Source organism: Salvelinus sp. IW2-2015, linkage group LG1 (genome assembly GCF_002910315.2).
Source record: "Salvelinus sp. IW2-2015 linkage group LG1, ASM291031v2, whole genome shotgun sequence".
In the NCBI taxonomy this organism is placed as follows: Eukaryota; Metazoa; Chordata; class Actinopteri; order Salmoniformes; family Salmonidae; genus Salvelinus; species Salvelinus sp. IW2-2015.
In genome coordinates, this window is record NC_036838.1 from 3,795,195 (window position 1) to 3,816,494 (window position 21,300).

The 21,300-nt window shown below is 41.9% G+C and overlaps 1 pseudogene; it reads left to right on the forward strand.

The window, feature by feature from the left end:
* The window catches only part of LOC111974324 (protein AF-17-like), a 28,789-nt pseudogene extending 7,654 nt beyond the window's left edge, over positions 1 to 21,135 (forward strand).
* The last annotated feature ends 165 nt before the right edge of the window (positions 21,136 to 21,300 follow it).

Sequence of the window (21,300 nt, forward strand, 5' to 3'; positions counted from 1 at the left end):
GTGTTCTATAAATGAATTGCATTTATGAATTAAGTCTGACATTACTCTCTTGGTTAGGAATCCACACCGGTCACAAGGACCCTCTGTCTTTGAGTGGGGGTGTCTGTAACACCCCTCTTCTTGCGGGGCATATTAGCACCGCTCTCTTCAGACTCTGCCATCTCACGTCTCACGCGTCACTTCAAACCAGTCACTCTACCTCAACACCCAGTACCCAGAAATCAAATCATGTCCGCTTGAGCCTTACCCTACCCGCGACATTCAGCCCTACCCTACCCAGCCCGATTGCTTCTGCCAAATTAAGGCCCGGCCCTGGCTAATCAAGAAATGACTTCCTCGTTAGTCATTCGTTAGCTGCTCCTCTCTGTCGTCACGAGATCCTCCTCTGCTCATGGCGGCTCGAGTCTGATACCATAGCAACGGCTTCCGCTTGCGGCTACTACTGCCAAAGAGAGACATGAAAGAGCATTTTTGTGATCTAAACTCCATTTCTTAGATTTGATGAGGTGATCACTTGTGAACATATGTTGATACTTAGTCAGATATGACTGTACGCGCAGCATACAACGACGCAAATGCTACAGCGTTCAACATTTTTGATCAATTTAGTGATACCCCAACCCTGCCCTACCCTAGTTATTGATGAATAACAGCCCACCCGTCCAACCCCATGTAATGTCGAGCCCGTCAGCTCAGTCAGTAGCAGAGCCTTAGCGCTTCCAACATGCACCTATTACCTACAGTTGCAAGTCGGAAGTTTACATACACCCTTAGCTCAAATACAATTAAAACTCAGATTTTTCACAATCCACATTTAATCCAAAAAATTCTGTCTTAGTCATTAGGATCACACTTATTTTCAAAAGGGACTGTCAGAATAATAGAGACAGAATTATAGTTCAGCCTTTATTCTTTCATCCATCCAGAGTCAGAAGGTTTACATACACTCACTTAGTATTTGGTAGCATATGCTTTAAATTGTTTAACTTGGTCAACTTTCAGGTTAGCCTTCCCAAGCTTCCCACAATATTGTTTGTTTTTCTTCTTTTTTTTCTTTATTCTATTTATTTTCTTGTGGTAACGAGTCAGTTTGTAGGCCTCCTGCTCGCACACGCTTTCACTTCTGCCCCCAATGTCTATAGGATTAGCAGGCTTTTGCATGGGCCATCCATTACTTGACTTTGTTCCTTAAGCCATTTTGCCCACACTTTGGAAGTATGCTTGGTGATCATTCTCTATTGAAGACCCATTTGCGACCAAGCTTCAACTTCCTGACAGGTCTTGCATGTCTGCTCAAAGTATCCCACTATTTCCTCCCTCATATCCAATCATTTGTGAAGTACACCAGTCCCTCCTGCAGCAAGCACCCCCAAACATGATCTGCCACCCTGTGCTTCACGGTTGGGATGGTGTTCTTTGGCTGCAAGCCTCCCCCCTTTTTCCTCCAAACATAACGATGGTCATTATGGCCAAACAGTTCAATTTTTGTTCATCAGACCAGAGACATTTCTCCAAAAAAGTATGATCTTGTCCCATGTGCAGTTGCAAACCGTATCTGGCTTTTTTATGGCGGTTTGGAAGCAGGGGCTTCTCCTTGCTGAGCGGCCTTTCAGGTATGTTGATATAGGACTTGTTTTACTGTGGATATATACTTTGTACCGTTTCCTCCAGCATCTTCAACAAAGTCCTTTGCTGTTGTTCTGGGATGATTTGCACTTTCGCACCAAAGTACGTTCATCTCTTAGGAGACAGAACGCGTCTGACGGCTCGTGTTCCCATGGTGTTTAAACTTGGTACTATTGTTTGTACAGATGAACATTGTCCTTCAAAGATTTGAAATTGCTCCCAATGATGAACCAGAACGTGGAGTCTAAATTTCTAGTCTTGGCTGATTTCTTTTGATTTTCCCATGATGTCAAGCAAAGAGGCACTGAGTTTAAAGGTTGGCCTTGAAATACATCCACAGGTACACCTTCAATTGACTCAAATGATGTCAGTTAGCCTATCAGAAGCTTCTAATGCCATGACATCATTTTCTGGAATTTTCCAAGCTGTTTAAAGGCACAGTCAACTTAGTGTATGTAAACTTCTGACCCACTGGAATTGTGATACAGTGACTTATAAGTGAAATAATCTGTCTGTAAACAATTGTTGGAAAAATGTATTGTGTCATGCACAAAGTAGAAACTCTAGTTTCTTAACAAGAAATTTGTGGAGTGGTTGATAATTGAGTTTTAATGACTCCAACCTAAGTGTATGTAAACTTCCAACTTCAACTGTATATACAGATGTATGATCTTTATTTGAGCCAGTTTGCTACAGCAGAAAAATAATCCTGCTGCAACAGGAAATATTAATTATTATGTGGATTTTAATTAATGGACACTTTTGTAGGGGTTGATAAATGTTTTCGTAAAGGAGTCTGAAATTTCAAAGTGGAAATTACAAACTTCATGCGCCGTTTTAAACTTCAAGTACACTACAAGTTAAAAATGTCCTGCTTTGCAGGAAAGTTCTCCTGCCACAAGGTGATCAAATTAAGATCCTACATCTGTAGTGCGCTACTTTGACTATGGGCTCTGGTCAAAGTAGTGCACTATGCAGGGAACATATAGTGCCATTTGACTGAGCTTATCAACGATATCATGTTACAACTAAAATAGTATCCCACATGTATTCAGTTGCCAGGTAAATGAGATCCTAACTTTGTTCTGTGTGTGTTAAACCCTTGTAGGTGCACCCATGTTCCAGCTCCTCCTACAGCCTCAGCTCCTCTCAGCCATTTAGCAGGATCCCTTCTACTGCCCGTAGTACACTGCCCTCACTACTGAGCCAAGCCCAGACCTCACTTCAAGGTAACACACACACACAGTCGTTAGTGAGATACTTATGTTTGCTATGAAGTTACATAGGGGAGAGTGGGGTAAATTGAGACAAAGGCGTAAGTTGAGCCACCCTTGTTTCTAGGAAACCATACACAAAATTAATAATCTGACCAAATATTTAGGAAGAGGTCTTCATTTCAGTCTGAGACGGAAGAAATCACATGGATAAAGTGGTAAGCAAGTTAGGTTAAAAAAAAACACCAGGTCAAATGAATTTATTGTGTTAGAGGTTTCATGATGCTTGTCTCTAAGCCAAGGTAGATAATTTGCAGATTGTTCTATACAGCAGTTGGGGTCTCTATAAGCTTCAATATGAGGTCCTAAACCTAGCATGAAAGTACATCCTTGTACCTGTGTGGGATAATATAGTCAAAATGTTTGCCTTGGGGTAAGTTGAGCCAATGACCATGGGGTAAGTTGAGCCAATGACCATGGAGTAAGTTGAGCCAATGACATGAGGTTAATTTGCCACGCAACTGCACCGGGTAATGTTGACGCCAATGACCAAGGATAGTTTGTGCCATGGCCATGAGTAGGTTGACCTATGCACTATGAGGTTATTTGAGCCAATGCCATGGGGTAAGTTGAGCCAAGACCATGGAGTAAGTTGAGCCATGCCATGGAGTAGGTTTGAGCATGGCCATGAGTAAGTTGAGCCAATGACCATGGAGTAAGTTGAGCCATGCCATGGAGTAAGTTGAGCCATGACCATGGAGTAAGTTAGCCAATGACCATGGAGTAGTTGAGCCTGGCATGGGGTAAGTTGAGCCAATGACCATGGTAAGTGAGCAATGACAGGAGTAAGTTGAGCCAATGACCATGGCGTAAGTTGAGCCTTGGCCATGGGGTAAGTTGAGCCAATGACCATGGAGTAAGTTGAGCCTATGTACAGGGGTAAGTTGAAGCCAATGGCCATGGGGTAAGTTGAACCAATGGTTGAGCCAATGGCAAGTTGAGCAAATGAAGTGTTTTCTTCCCAGGCAAGAAAATCAAGGCATTATCTCTGAGATATGAGGTAACAACAGGGCCTTAGGTGTTAAGCCTCTGTTAAAAATCTTTAAAAGTATTAAAAGACAAAAGCGATTGTGATTGTGTTGAATTGTGTTTGGGAAATGAAGATGGACATGGTTTTAACGGGGTAGTGGTAATATTTAATTTAGTACAGAATGTGTATGCGGTTAACTTACCCTGTCCCACAGCTCAACTAAGTTGTGCAAGAGACCACTTTTTTTGGACAAAGCTATGTTTCCAAAACAGAAAGACATACTGTACTTTCCCTTGACGGAGTGATGCTGAATGTAAAAACGTCTCAACTTACCCCTCTCCCCTACAGTAGTCCCTGGTAGTTTATCGGCATTGCTCTCTCTCCTCTCAGAGTCCGAGATGGAGACTGTCGCTTCCCATGTCACGACAACTCGTCACGGAGAGCCCTTTCCTCACAGTAGGTTTCTCTATGACTCACTGTCACTATCAGCACAATTCTCTCCTCACTGTCACTATCAACACTCTATATCTGTTTGTACTATAAACTGTTTCTCTCACTGCCATACTCAGATACCTATTCTCTCTCCACTGATCTATGCGTATCAATACTATTCTCTCTCACTGTCACTATCAACACTGTTCTCTCACTCAGTCACTATCAATACTATCTCTCTTCACTGTCACTATCAACACTATTCTCTTCACTGTACACAACACTATTTCTCTCATTTCATACAACCTATTCTCTCTCACTGTCACTAGTCAATTCTCTCTCACTGTCACTATCAACACTGTTCTCTCTGCTCAACTGTCCTATCAACACTGTTCTCTCTCACTGGTCAGCTGATCAAACACTATTCTTCAACTGTACTATAACACTGTTTCTTCACTGTCACTACAATCTATTCTCTCCTACTGTCACTATCAACACTATTCTCTCTCACTGTCACTATCAACACTATTCTCTCACACTGTCACTATCAACACTATTCTCTCTCACTGTCACTATCAACACTGTTCTCTCTCACTGTCACTATCAACACTGTTTTCTCTCACTGTCACTATCAACACTGTTCTCTCTCACTGTCACTATCAACACTGTTCTCTCTCACTGTCACTATCAACACTATTCTCTCTCATTGTCACTATCAACACTATTCTCTCACACTATCTCTTTTACTTTTGTATACTTTACCATTCCATTTAATTCTGTGTACCAACTTTATTCCATTTCGATCTGTTTCTGTTCTCTGTAGCCGTATCCCTGTTGATTTACCACTGTTATTCTCTCAGGTCTCCTATGAGCAGTCTGCCCTTACTGTTTGACCAGAGGGAGGGCGTGGGCCCTGGGGTCAGAGGTCGCCCTGAAAACGTCCCTCCATCCAGCTCCCACATAGAGCTCCTCCTGGAGAAGCATGGCAACGGAGAGATGGGAGCCAACAGTAAGTACAGTGGGTTGCGAAATTGTTCACACCCCTTGGCATTTTTCCTATTTTGGTGTTTGTATCATTTGATTTACACAGCATGCCTACCACTTTGAGCATGCAAAATATTTTTATTGTGAAACAAAGAAATAAGACAAAAAAACGGAAAACTTGAGCGTGCATAACTATTCACCCCCCCAAAATCAATACTTTGTAGAGCCACCTTTTGCAGCAATTACAGCTGCAAGTCTCTTGGGGTATGTCTCTATAAGCTTGGCTCATCTAGCCACTGGGATTGTTGCCCATTCTTCAAGGCAAAACTGCTCCAGCTCCTTCAAGTTGGATGGGTTCYGCTGGTGTACAGCAATCTTTAAGTCATACCAAAGATTCTCAATTGGCTAGAGGTCTGGGCTTTGACTTGGCCATTCCAAGACATTTAAATGTTTCCCCTTAAACCACTCGAGTGTTGCTTTAGCAGTATGCTTAGGGTCATTGTCCTGCTGGAAGGTGAACCTCCATCCCAGTCTCAAATCTCTGGAAGACTGAAACAGGTTTCCCTCAAGAATTTCCCTGTATTTAGCGCCATCCATTATTTCTTCAATTCTGACCAGTTTCCCATTCCCTGCGGATGAAAAACATCCCCACAGCATGATGCTGCCACCACCATGCTTCACTGTGGGGATGGCGTTCTCGGGTGATGAGAGGTGTTGGGTTTGCGCTATAAATAGCCTTTTCCTTGATGGCCAAAAAGCTACATTTTAGTCTCATCTGAACTGAGTACCTTCTTCCATATGTTTGGGGAGTCTCCCACATGCCTTTTGAAGAACAGCAAACATTTTTTTCTTTAAGCAATGTTTTTTTTCTGGCCACTCTTCCATAAAGCCCAGCTCTGTGGCGTGTACGGCTTAGTGGTCCTATGGACAGATACTCCAATCTCCGCTGTGGCGCTTTGCAGCTCCTTCAGGGTTATCTTTGGYATTTTTGTTGCTTCTCTGATTAATGCCCTCCTTGCCTGGACCGTGAGTTTTGGTGGGCGGCCCTCTCTTGGCAGGTTTGTTGTGGTGGCATATTCTTTCCATTTTTTAATAATGGATTTAATAGTGCTCCGTGGGATGTTCAAAGTTTTGGATATTTTTTCATAACCCAACCCCGATCTGTACTTCTCCACAACTTTGTCCCTGACCTGTTTGGAGAGCTCTTTGGTCTTCATGGTGCCGCTTGCTATGTGTTGCCCCTTGCTTAGTGGTGTTGCAGACTCTGGGGCCTTTCAGAACAGGTGTATATATACTGGAATCATGTGACAAATCATGTGATACTTAGATTTCACACATTTTKACTTTATTTAACTAATTATGTGACTTCTGAAGGTAATTGGGTTGCACCAGATCTTATTTTGGGGCTTCATARCAAAGGGGGTGAATACATATGCACGCACCACTTYTCCGTTTGTTCTTTTTTWGATTTTTTTKAAACAAGTWATTTTTTTAATTTCACTTCACCAATTTCGACTATATTGTGAATGTCCATTACATGAAATCCAAATAAAAATCCAGYTAAATTACAGGTTGTAATGCWACAAAATAGGAAAAACGCCAAGGGGATGAATACTTTTGCAAGGCACTGTAMACTGGGGTGCTTTGTGGCAGTCTATAATATATCTTCATTCTCTGAGAATTTTCTGTTTGTCTTTTTTGGGTGATGCGTCTGCCTTTATGACACAGTCTGTCATACACACCCAATGTCAAATGTATTTTTGGACTCTTTGAAGAGGAAGTGGATTCTTATCAACCCGAGTCAGTCTGATACACTTGCTTTCAGATCCTTTAAAATGTGCTGTGCTGTTCAGCAATGATCATTAGTGTATCCCTTAGGACCTGTCTTTGCACAAACAGTACTGTGTGACACAACACTCAGTATGGAAGCTGTAACAAAACGGAAGGGACTCTAATACAGTGCTATACTCTCACTCTCTTATTTTCTCACTTTCTTTACTACCCCTTTTCCCTGTTTCTTTCCCCCTCTCCCGCCTCCCTCCCCCTTTCCGTCTCTCTCCTCCAGTTGTAGAGATGCTCCAGTCCCTCCACTCGCTGCAGCAGGAGAACCAGCGTCTCCAGGACCAGATTCTCAGCCTGACGGCCAAGAAGGAGCGGCTGCAGCTGCTCAACGTGGAGCTGGCCTGTCCCTTCCCCCCGCAGGTCCATCACTCCCACCACTCCGCCCATGGCCTAGTGCCCACCACCACCCACGCCCACATCAGCTTCCTCTCCTCCGCATACGGTCAGATTCAGAAAGCCCTCCTCATCCTCCACTCCTYACTCACCTCCTCTCAGAAGCTTTCCATCCTCCTTACCTCATTYGTTGTTAGTTAGTTTGCTAGTCTGAAAAGAGTGCCACCATCCCCAAACAAAAACCTTGTATTTTGACATTATAATCTGGACAGTCGTGTTTTTGTAGTTGGTTCCCTGTCCCTATATCTATATCCCTGTGTGTGTACCTCTCTTGTCCCTATAGACCCCCTCAGCACCAATAAGAGTCCCCTGTCTAAAAGCTGCTTCCTGAATGACACCTCCTTCATCACCTCATCCGAGGTGAGAACCCCTTTGTGCCCACCATACCTTACTTAGTACCGGCCAACACCTGAACCCACTGTGTAGTTAGTTATACAACACTCTTACCCTTTATCCCAAACTGTAGCATTAAAGGTGACATCTGAGTTTCATTTCCAATCGAAGGTGCTGCCTCTACTTGTTTGTACATTGAGTAGCAACGGTCATCTAAATTGTTAAAAAAAAAATTTAAAACCATTCTAATAAATGCAACTGAAGGACAGTGGATGAAGATACTTCAGATATTGACAGAATTATAGCACATAAAACATCTTACTGGCACGGACAAATAATGAGTTTAGGGATTTAGGTGGGAATTCAGATATTCAATTTATTGTGAAATTGCATTTTTGTTATTAGAATGCAGTCATATATAAATGTTCTTATTGTATTAGGTATTTTGGGGGGTATTTTGTGTTCAAATAAAGAAAATTCTATGTGCAATGTTTGCATAAATACACCAGGTGTATTTGCATATATGAGTAAATKAACATAAAKGGGTGGCACAGGGCTGCAGCCCCCAAACACTACCTCTGTCTACCCTATCTGCACTCACCTGCGCWGACTAGACTGCCTCATTAATTACTGTTGTTCTCACGTTCTCTTGCATAATTCAACAAGTGTGTCAATAGCARGATACCCTCASATTAAAATCAACATGCTTGGCTCTAGATTACACCTACAGTATMTAAACATACTTTGCATTTTTTTGCGAGATCAAATATAATATCACTATAATCCAAGTKTTCATTTTCGAAAGTTGCTTTYGTTGGGTTCTGAGAATATGAAAATAAACGTATTCATGTCACTGATGGAGTGCTGAGGTTTAGAGGATCTACACATGAAGTTAATGGTTATAGGAGGAAGGTATATAGTGTGTGCAACTAAGCTTGGAATGTGTTGAGTGCAGGGAAGTGATTACATGTGGCAGGCATTGATAAGGGCAGAGAGCCATGGATTGGTGATGGAGGGGGGTTGAGGTCAGGTCACCTTAGGGGAGAAATAAACGTTTATGGCCCGTATCACTAGTGTCCTGCCTAGCAGTAAAGAACGATGTTTGTACAGATGGGTAGGAGGAGACTCAGCCTATGAGGAACGGTTAAATATCAGTTTTATATCAGTGAAAATGTTTTTGTCTAATGCAGCTGTATTGATCCTCTGGGAAGAATTCAACTTGGTTAAGCTTTCATAGTGTCCGTTGAGTGTTTTACTCTGAGAATTAGAACCTAACGCATCTAATTTGTAAACATTTCAACTGTATAAAATTATTACTTTTTCAAATTCCACAAAAAATGAACACCCATTAAAATCAAGTTATCTTTCTTGTGATGTAAGTGTCAAGATGGTGCGTTATATCCCTAACGAAGCTTTAGCGTTTTTTATAGAATCAGTGTAAAGACAATTTATTCCATTGAGCCCATTTTAGCCATTACCAGAGTGTGTTTGACAGGTCATTACAAASGTTTCCACGGTCGTAACGTTAAGSAAGAGTATGAAAGAGTCGCAGGAATAAAATGATAGSAATYMATCCAGCGAGATTTAAGTGACAAATGGATTTTCATCCCTCAAACACAGGAAATAGATGACTGAAAAAGGCAGATCTTCAGGTGGGCGCGACATGCGTGTTATTACATTGAGGGAATGTTAATATATGAAATATGGGGAAATGAAACTTACAGATTGCACCTGTAAATGAACCATAACTGTCCCATTAGTTTTACCCTGTGTTTTTATCTTCCGACTCTAGGAGCTCCACTCTGGTAGTCCCTCCCGCAGTAGCTCCTCCCTCTCCTTCCAGAGCACTCCGCCCCCTCAGCAGAGCCCCGCCTCCTTCGGCCAGCCCTTGCTGAACGGGCTGGGTGGGCGGGTTTTGACTGACAGCCTGGGGGGCCTCAGTCAGGCCAGCAGTTCCATGGTGGGCGGGCTCATGGCCTCCCAAGCAGGAAGTCCCCAGCTGAACATGAACGGCATGCTGGGCAGCCTGAACGGGGTGATCCAGTCACCTGTCCAGAACGGCCCCCAGCCCACCCTGCCGGCCCTGCGGCCCCAGCCTCCTCCTTTGGGCCCCCAGGCACTGGCACAGGGCCTGCAGCTCCCCAAGAGCATGAGTCCGTGAGTACCTCCTCCCTGTCTGATCACCAGAAAAGTATAATGATTGGTGATAGTGTTGGTTGATTGCTGTTGATCAGTTGTTGTTGTGATAGCCACGGCCACTATTTTTGTGAGAGTGATACATTTTTATATAGTCTGACACTGACAGACAGTTGATTTCTTGTTGTTACTGGCTGTGCTGAMTGATTCTGGTCTAAACTGTTACTGTAATTGATTTTTGTTGTGACTAATGGGTTGGCTGGGTAAGTGTTGTTTGGACTGGAAGTGTCCCATGATGAGTAATATTTGTATTTCAGGTCTTCTCTCCTGTCTGAGCAGCAGAAGCAGCTCCTTCTCCAGCAGAACTTCACTCCAGTAATGACTCTACCATGCCCTACAAACACACTCAGACATGCAAACACTTGCAGTACACGCTCGTGATGTTTGGCAACGCAATACAACACAACCGTGATGATAAGACGGTTATCATAAGAAGTTAAGATAAAACTGAAACAGTATTAATGGATGAATTGTCAGGACCGAAATAAGAGATACATTATTAAAATATAGCGRCGAGCAGCAATGAACGGGGTTCACAAAGCAAGCACTCAATCATGTAGGAACTATCTTCCTTTATGGGCAATCATGATTCTAAATACAACATCTGGAGTGAATCTGACGTGTGGTTCAAGAGGAGAAGAGGATTTTGAGCATTAGTGTTACATATGCAAAGAATGAGTTGTTATTCATATTTTCCTTGTTTTTTTTAGATATCATTACCAAAGTCAGTGTGGTTCATCTTAGGGATGTCTATGATAGTGATGACAAGTTTCAAGTTGATAGGCCGCTGTGGAGTGGATTTACAGTGTTTTAAATGGACATGTGAAATCAGATTTTTTTAAATTTGAAGCTAGAGGCTTGTTAGGGGGCGCTACAGGCTGGAGCTGTATAGGGTGAGGTTAGAAGGATGAGTCTGGGGGTGAGGTGGCAGAGGTGATTGGTAGGGGGCGGCTGCAGCCCTGGAATGGCAGCCCACTGCTGGTGGTTCAGGTGTTGCCTGAGCTTGATCAGGTGTAGCTAATGCCAACACTGGGAGCTGCRTTGGTGTACTGTTTTGGACTGGAATTTGTGCTAGAGGGTGCCATCTGAAACCTCAGCTTCTCCAAGATTACTCCATGATTTTCAACAGTTGCCTATAAAGCTTGCATCATAGCTTTTTGTGGATGGGATTGTCATGACCTATGATGGATGAGGTCATGGGTTGTCTTTGGTGTCCGGTTATGGGTTTTGGACCTGGATTAGGGTTGAACTTTGAAGTCTCTCATTTGTTCCTCCTCAGATTCTTTGTACTCCTGTGCGGGGGTGAAAGTAGAATTAATTTCTTCCCGGTACGGGACGTCCTGTAGTGCACCAAAAAAATGTAATAACATATAGAATCCCTATTAATTCAATAGGATCTCTGTGGGCCTAGTCGTAAAGAATTGTAATTTAACTTTTAAAATGTATGACCTTTTATTTGGTATTTTATTAGGATCCCCATTAGCTAAAGCAGCAGCTACCCTTCCTGGGGTCCACACAAAACATGAAATAATACAGAACATTAATAGACAAGAACAGCTCAAGGACAGAACTACATCAATTGAAAAATGGCACACACAGCCAACATATCAATACATATACACAAAATATCTAGGTCAAATAGGGGAGAGGCGTTGTGCYATGAGATGTTGCTTTATCTGTATATTTTCAAAGATTTTTGCTGTTCATCTGAGAAATATGAGATGGAAGGGAGTTCCATTCAATAATGGTGCTATATAATATTTGACACTTTCTTGAATTTGAATTTGTGGTATAAACACAACCAGTAATGATGTTTTCATCTGATTGTCAAATAATCACTTCAAAAGGCTCCTTTACTAGGCTACCCGCGCACGTTCATCMAAATGCAACATATATCCAGCCTCTTAATAGTGGTGAATGAAAGAGACATCWGTTACACAAAACTCCAAAAAGTGTAATGACATTTGGCAATTGTCATTAGGCCAGAATKTATGYRTCCACTGCTGTCCGCGCACRTCTCGGTGTCAGCCACTCATCTCTGCCTTGTCAAAATGTCTGGGTTTTCGTCAAACCACATCGCATTTTGGAGCGTAGGCTATACGACCCGTTTGCAAGTCCATTCGCTCATTTTACATGCCTCTGACATGCGGTAATGATAAAAAGTGGTGAAATTGCCTACAGTTTTCTTGACATTTTGTTATAATTATTGTTACAGGCTCATGTTTTACCGGTAAGGCGTACCTCCATTTAGTTTGTTGGGACGCCGCATCTTTTCTGTACAGCCTTACTTTCACCCCTGGCTGTGTGGTTTTGGGAATGGCTCCTGTGCCTCATCTGGTTGCTCCATACAGTAAAGGTGGACTGTAGAGGGAGGTTTTGACTGGTTCAGAGTTCAAGGTGTCACTATGGCACATCGATAAGAATGCAGAGGAAATGAAGCAAGAATCCAAATAGAGCGGTTTATTGAACACAAGATAAAGGAGCAAATCAAATGTATTTGTATAGCCCTTCTTAGATCAGCTGATATCTCAAAGTGCTGTACAGAAACCCAGCCTAAAACCCCAAAAAGCAAGCAATGCAGGTGTAGAAGCACAGTGGCTAGGAAAAACTCCTTAGAAATTCCAAAACCTAGGAAAAACCTAGAGAGGAACCAGGCTATGAGGGGTGGCTAGTCCTCTTCTGGCTGTGCCGGGTGGAGATTATAACAGAACATGATGTTCAAATGTTCATTGATGACCGAACATGGTCAAATAATAATAATCACAGTAGTTGTCAAGAGTGCAACAGGTCAGCACCTCAGGAGTAAATGTCAGTTGGCTTTTCATAGCCGATCATTCAGAGTATCTCTACCGCTMCTGCTGTCTCTAGAGAGTTGAAAACGGGTCTGGGACAGGTCAGGGTTCCATAGCCGCAGGCAAAACAGTTGAAACTGGAGCAGCAGCACGGCCAGGTGGACTGGGGACAGCAAGGAATCATCATGCCAGGTAGTCCTGAGGCATGGTCCTAGGAGAGAGAGAAAGAAAGAGAGAGAAAGAGAGGATTAGAGAGAGCATACTTAAATTCACACAGGACACCGGATAAGACAGGAGAAATACTCCAGATATAACAGACTGACCCTAGCCCCCCGACACAAACAACTGCAGCATAAATACTGGAGGCTGAGACAGGAGGGGTCAGGAGACACTGTGGCCCCATCTGATGATACCCCCAGACAGGGCCAAACAGGCAGGATATAACCCCACCCACTTTGCCAAAGCACAGCCCCCACACCACTAGAGGGATATCTTCCAACTTACCATCCTGAGACAAGGCTGAATATAGCCTACAAAGATCTCCGCCACGGCACAACCCAAGGGGGGGCCCAACCCAGACAGGAAGACCACGTCAGTGGTGACGCACCCCTCCTAGGGACGGCATGGAAGAGCACCAGTAAGCCAGTGACTCAGCCCCTGTAATAGGGTTAGAGGGAGAGAATCCCAGTGGAGAGAGGGGAACCGGCCAGGCAGAGACAGCAAGGGCGGTTCGTTGCTCCAGTGCTCTCACATGGGTAGGCAGACCATTCCATAGAAATGGAGCTCTATAGGAGAAAGCCCTGCCTCCAGCTGTTTGCTTAGAAATTYTAGGGACAATTAGGAGGCCTGCGTCTTGTGACTGTAGCATAYGTGTAGGTATGTACGGCAGGACCAAATCGGAAAGATAGGTAGGAGCAAGCCCATGTAATGCTTTGTAGGTTAACAGTAAAACCATGAAATCAGCCCTTGCCTTAACAGGAAGCCAGTGTAGGGAGGCTAGCACTGGAGTAATATGGTCAACTTTTTTGGTTCTAGTCAGGATTCTAGCAGCCGTATTTAGCACTAACTGAAGTTTATTTAGTRCTTTATCCGGGTAGCCGGAAATTAAAGCATTGCAGTAGTCTAAACTAGAAGTAACAAAAGCATGGATAMATTTTTCTGCMWCATTTTTGGACAGAAAATGTCTGATTTTTGCAATGTTAGGTAGATGGAAAAAAAGCTGTCCTTGAAACAGTCTTGATATGTTCGTCAAAAGACAGATCAGGGTCCAGAGTAACGCCGAGGTCCTTCAGTTTTATTTGAGACGACTGTACAACCATCAAGATTAATTGTCAGATTCAACAGAAGATCTCTTTGTTTCTTGGGACCTAGAACAAGCATCTCTGTTTTGTCCGAGTTTAAAAGTACAAAGTTTGCAGCCATCCGCTTCCTTATGTCTGAAACACAGGCTTCCAGCGAGGGCAATTTTGGGGCTTCACCATATTTCTGTCAGCGTGTGTAAAAGAGGCGAAGTCCGGTGCAGGAGAGTAGCGTGATGTAAACAGGGGCACTTTATTAAATTTCCAAAGCGAGAGCATAACATAAATAAAATGCGCTCAAAAACACGGAACATAACAAAGTAAAGCGCGTAAAAAAGACACCACAGCAACATGAAACAATTACACACAAAACATGATGGGAAACAGAGGGTTAAATACAATTGGGGAAATGAAAACCAGGTGTGTATGGAAACAAGACAAGACAAATGGATATATGAAAAATGGAGCGGCGATGGCTAGAAAGCCGGTGACGTCGATCGCCGAACGCACAAGGAGAGGAGCCGACTTCGGCGGAAGTCGTGACAGTTTCATTGAAATGTACAGCTGTGTGTCATCCGCATAGCAGTGAAAGTTAACATTATGTTTTCGAATGACATCCCCAAGAGGTAAAATATATAGTGAAAACAATTGTGGTCCTTAAACGGACCTTGAGGAACACCGAAATTTACAGTTGATTTGTCAGAGGACAAACCATCCACAGAGACAACCTGATATCTTTCCGACAGATAAGATCTCAACCAGGCCAGAACTTGTCCGTGTAAACCAATTTGGGTTTCCAATCTCTCCAAAAGAATGTGGTGATCGATGGTATCAAAAGCAGCACTAAGGTCTAGGAGCACAAGGACAGATGCAGAGCCTCGGTCTGACGCCATTAAAAAGGTAATTTACCACCTTCACAAGTGCAGTCTCAGTGCTATGATGGGGTCTAAAACCAGACTGAAGCATTTCGTATACATGGTTTGTCTTCAGGAAGGCATTGAGTTGCTGTGCAACAGCTTTTTCAAAAAAAATTGAGAGGAATGGGAGATTCGATATAGGCCGATAGTTTTTTATATTTTCTGGGTCAAGGTTTGGCTTTTCAAGAGAGGCTTTACTGCCACTTTTAGTGAGTTTGGTACACATCCGGTGGATAGATAGTCATTTATTATGTTCAACATAGGAGGGCCAAGCACAGGAAGCAGCTCTTTCAGTAGTTTAGTTGGAATAGGGTCCAGTATGCAGCTTGAAGGTTTAGAGGCCATGATTATTTTCATCATTGTGTCAAGAGATATAGTACTAAAACACTTGAGTGTCTCCCTTGATCCTAGGTCCTGGCAGAGTTGTGTAGACTCAGGACAACTGAGCTTTGGAGGAATATGCAGATTTAAGAGGAGTCTGTTTTCTAATGATCATGATCTTTTCTTCAAAGAAGTTCATGATTTATTACTGCTGAAGTGAAGCCATCCTCTCTTGGGAATGCTGCTTTTTAGTTACCTTTGCAACGTATCAAAAAAAATGTTGGATTGTTCTTATTTTCTTCAATTAAGTTGGAAAAATAGGATGATCGAGTAGCAGAGAGGGCTCTTCGATACTGCACGGTACTTTCCAAGCTAGTCGGAAGACTTCCAGTTTGGTGTGGCGCCATTTCCATTCTAATTTTCTGAAAGCTTGCTTCAGAGATCGGGTATTTTCTGTATACCAGGGAGCTAGTTTCTTATGACAAATGTTTTTAGATGTTAGGGGTGCGACTGCATCTAGGGTATTGCGCACATTTAAATTGGTTCCTCAGTTAGGTGGTTAACTGATTTTTTGTCCTCTGACGTCCTTGGGTAGGCAGAGGGACTCTGGAAGGGCATCAAGGAATCTTTGGGTTGTCTGAGAATGTTAGCACGACTTTTGATGATCCTTGGTTGGGGTCTGAGCAGATTATTTGTTGCGATTGCAACGTAATAAAATGGTGGTCCGATAGTCCAGGACTATGAGGAAAAACATTAAGATCACAACATATTTATTCCATGAGAACAAAACTAGGTCCAGAGTATGACTGTGGCAGTGAGTAGGTCGGAGACATGTTGGACAAACTCCTGATGTAACAAAAAAGAACAGTTTGGCCATAATGACCATCATTATGTTTTGGAGGAACAAGGGGGCGCTTGCAAGCAACGAAAGAAAACGGGTCGACAAACGGGTCTTCCAAATGGACAATGACCCCAAGCATACTTCCAAAGTTGTGGCAAATGGCTAAGGTTTTACTAGGATTAAATGTCAAGATTGTGAAAAACTGAGTTTAAATGTATTTGGCTAAGGTGTACGTAAACTTCCGACTTCAGCTGTCATTTGGCTTGCGTTTTAGGTTTTGTCCAGTTGAAAGTCAATTTGTCTCACAGTTTTGTTGGAAGCAGACCGGTACTCAGTGATGTGGTTGTGTTGGATTTGCCAAACCATAACACTTTGTTTCAAGACATGAAGTACATTTCTTTGCAGTTTTTACTTTAGTGTCTTAGTGCAACACGGATGCATGTTTTTGGAATATGTTACTCTTTACAGTCTTTCTTCTTTTCCCTGAGCGTTTCCTTACTCTCCTGCAACTGAGTTAGGAAGGACGCCTGTATCTTTGTGTGACTGGGTGTTAGACACATCCAAAGTGTAATTAATACTTCACCATACTCAAGGGATATTCAATGTCTGCTTTTTTTTTTTTACTCATCTACCAATAGGTGGCCCTTCTTTGCCAAGCATTGGAAAACCTCCCTAGTGTTTGTGGTGTTTGAAATTCACTGCTCAACTGAGGGACCTTACAAATAATTGTATGTGTGGGGATGAGATAGTCATTCAAAAACATTTTAAACACTATTATTAGTCCATGCAATGTATTATGTGACTTGTTGAGCAACTTTTTACTACTGAACTTATTTAGGCTTGCCATAACAAAGGGGTTAAATWCTTGACTCAAGACATTTCTGCTTTTCATKTTTAATTAATTTGTAAACATTTCTAAAAACATAATTTCACTTTGACGTTGTGGGGTATTGTGTGTAAGCCTGTGACACAAAATCTCAATTTAATCCATTTTAAATTTGGGCTGTAACACAACAAAATGTTGAAAAAATCAAGGGGTGTGAATACTTTCTGAAGGAACTCTACATACAAAGTTTCAAGACTCTAGGTCAAATGGGGCGGTGGATATGACTGTGACGGTTTATAGGACAATTTTTGCCCAAGTTGCTCATGGCCTCTAGTGCCAAATGATACAAAAGTGAACAATCTGCTTGGCTGTTAACCCCTAATTATTCAATGAGTGTGACCATGGCCAGGTTTATTTTGGTCCCAAAAAATAAATGGAGAAAAAAAACAGCATACAGTATATGCTGCAGTCTTTTTTTGGCCCAGCACCGTTGGATTAATTTTGGATGTGCATATCACTACACATTTTCAAGTACCTTATCTCTTGTGTGTCTCAGGAGCAGCAGGTGGTGGTCTATCAGATGCTGCAGCAGCAGCGGCAGAGGGAGCTACAGCGACTCACGCTAACCGGGGCCCTCACCTCCACCCCCACTTCCCAGTCCCCCAACCTGGGGGCCTCGCCACTGCAGGGTGGCCAGGGACACCCCCTCTTCGGCCTGCAGGATAATGCACTTCACAAGCCCGGGGTGAGTGTCGATATGCAGTTGTTCGAGACTCCTTATTTGAATAGACCATTGTATAGGTAAATTCTTGATCAACTGAAGCTTTAAAAAATGAACTGCTTTCTAGGAGGTTGACTTGCTTCGTAACGCTGTTAAACCTGATGATATACTGTAGCTGTATACTCCATCAATGTTGATAAATGTATGTGTGGGCCGAACATCTAAACTCACAGGTCAGTTTTAAATGTGTTTGATTTCAGGGGGTGGGAGAGAAGGGCGGAGACAAGAATGGCTGACATGTCATCTTCATGTCTGAACTGTTGCAGCTGTAACAGCAGCTATAACAGCAGCTATAACAGGGGAAAGGAAAGTAATTGAGCTGTTCCATCAGAAACTAATGTCACCTTTAATCTCCACCTGAAAGACTCTTGAACTCTCTGTCTTCTATCATCTCTGTCTTTCCCCCTCTTTTATGAATGTATAATGGATTCCATTTAAACGGTTATGTTTTTTTTAATGCATTGAATTCCTTTTATATGAGGACGTTTTTTTCTTCTAGGTCTGTATGTGTGTAGGCAGCTTTCAGAGAGCATGAATACAGTGGTCTGTAATTGAATTGCACTAATCTGTTAGCTAGACCAATTGGGTTCGCTCTTGTAGCAGAGCCAGAGACTCTGGAGTCCTGACTGTAAATGTGGAGAGTATTGGGGTCCAGCATAGAAATTGTACTCTGGTGATCAATTCCAAATCAACCCCTAGCCGCTACTCTCAAGGMACTTCCTGAGATCTGAAATGATTAGATGGGCGTAAACAATATGATGACTATTCCACCTAGCCAATCAGAAGACAAGGTAAATCAATGACCTTATAACTTTAAACCTATCCAATCCTTTTAGATCTACTGGAGTGCCTATGGGTAGGGCTAAGTGTCGACTTGGAATTTGGGTGTGAGTGTTTTGGGCCAAAGTGTCCTTAGGCCATAACTTTACTGAAGCACTGACCCTCCACTTAAGCAATTATACCCCTGTGGAACCAATGTATCCCTCCAAACATCCTTGTTGAGGACAAACTGTCTGACACCTCTCTAAACATCAACTGTCTTCCTCAAGGTCTGTCTTCCTTTCATTTTCTTCCCTCCCATATATTGTACAACTATGCTATTCCTATTCTACCCTATTAAATGTCACAGCTACAGACTGGCACCAAATGATCTGGGGACTGGCATTGACAGTGTAGAATGCTAACTATGCCTCAGTCCACCCCTGGGAATTTAGAGAGAATGTATGATGTTCAATATGTGTGCCGCTGCCGAGATTAATCCAACGAAACCAAACATTTGAATATTGTCAAAGTAAATATGTAAGAAATTCATATTTTTGTTTCCTCAACCCATGTGTACTTTGCTGATATAGAACCTAATAAGGGACATTTGGTACTTACTGATTCTAGGCTACTTGGAACTGACAAGTTAGTGATGAATTAGTATGAATATTTTGCACTCTATCCTGAAGTGTTAGTGTTTTCTTATTTGTTTCGGTTGTACATATTGTTCTTTTGATGCCCGGAAAAATAGTTGTTCTTTTAGCAATACTGTATAGTTGTCAATGCCTTAAAATAACGCTAGAGTTACGGAGGAAAATCAACTCACCCATAACAGCCAGAAGGCAGCTTCTTTTCTCTTCTCCATTTCTTAATCTAGTTTTTGTTCTGGTTACATTTACCGTTATTTCAGATTTAGGCGAAAGCACTCTTTTCAATCTTACCATTTATACTATTGATAGGCAACGGTGATCATGTCAACAATTGTACAATGAAAATATGTTTATCGGTAAGTCTCAAATCATCTGTAATTGTGTCTTAAGATGCTGCTCATTGTTCTGTTTCTTAGCAGAACTAACAAGCAACATCCCATGTTAGATGGTATCACTTTACTTGGTCGTAAGATCTATAAAAGGCTGTCATAGTAATGACATAGCAGTCATGGTATTTGTGACTATGTTCTTATACAATTGTGACTCAAACTCTTATTGCTTTCGTCAGGTCAGTGTTGAATCAATTGTCATCAGGTGACTTCATCTGTTGTGATACGACTGCCTATGACATGTGTTACGTCATTCTAGTAACACCATTATGTCTACAGTATGTCTTACTACTGAGATCATGATGCCAAGTCACAAATGTTACCATTCAGAACACATAGGCAACTCGGGAACTCTAATATGTAACTTTCTTTACTGCCTGCTGCATCTACTTTCTTGTGTGGCACATAATAACAGGTCCTTCTGTGCTGGGATCAAGCTAATCTATTATCATTGGCCGTTCTCCCAGGTCTTTTAACTCACTGTTAGACTGGAATAATATTTTTCCTTTGTGGTGTTCGTTACTCATCTTATTTTATCATTTCCTAATTTAACTATGGTCAAAGATCATTTCCAAATGTGTATTGGTTTTCTGTTTGCAACCTCGATATTGACCTCCCGTACATGTGATGTCGGTAAGTATTGGAACTGTTCTGTTTTTTGTAGTTAGTTGTCAGTGAGGAACTTTCAAGCGACTATGTTAGTTGGTAAAATACTGTAGCAACGAGACTATAGGAGAATGTTAACGTTGATAACACATGAGCCTATTCCTCCATATTGACAGGACTTCCAAARGAGGTCTGCGGTTGAACAAGTACGTCCTTATGAGTTGTTGTACGATTAAGGTAAAAATCTAGGAAAGAACATGTCGAAGAGATTGTTTTTGACTGAAAGAGTACTGCGAAGGAATCTTGAAAGGGAATCTTTCCCATGTTGCACTGGGGCGATTTGGCCCAATGAAATGTAAATCATTTTTTTAATATACTTTTGTTGTTTTTTATTGTTTGAGTACAAATTGTATACTTAAATGTGTTTGTGTATAGACACATTCATTTTCTAAGCTTTGAAGTTGGGTAACCAAGATAATCTATGTTGTTATGTATGTATGTCGTTATGTGTATCTGTTATGTAATACAGCATATTTAAGCACCTCTCTCTCAATGAAGTTTGATGAAAATGGAACTAACTTCTTGGGACATAAAATGCATGAAATGCAGTTAAGTCTCGCAAATCAGTAGCTAAATACCAAGTTAGACTACGCATAGTTTTTAAATGCATTGTTCTCAAAAAATGTTTTATGAAATTTAAATTGAGCACTGCATTTGAGAAAAGACAAGCATTGTTGTCAATGTACAGTGTATTTGTTTGAGAGAATTAATCAACAATGAATTTGCCAATATTCAGACTTAATGCCCCTGTAAAGTATTTTGATATTTTTGTGTAAAAATTAAAAAGGTACAATTAAGACGACTGAACTTTTACTGTCAATAAATGTATTTTACTGAGTTGATTTGCATGTTCTCTTGGTTTCAAAGCTTTATTTACAGACTGCAACATTGACAAAGTCCTTATTGTGTGCATCACTAACTTGAAGCAGCCTGTTATAATGCCTTCATGAACCAGTTATAACAGTGTTATGAACAGTCATAACTGAAAGAGAGCGGCTCTCCAGTTG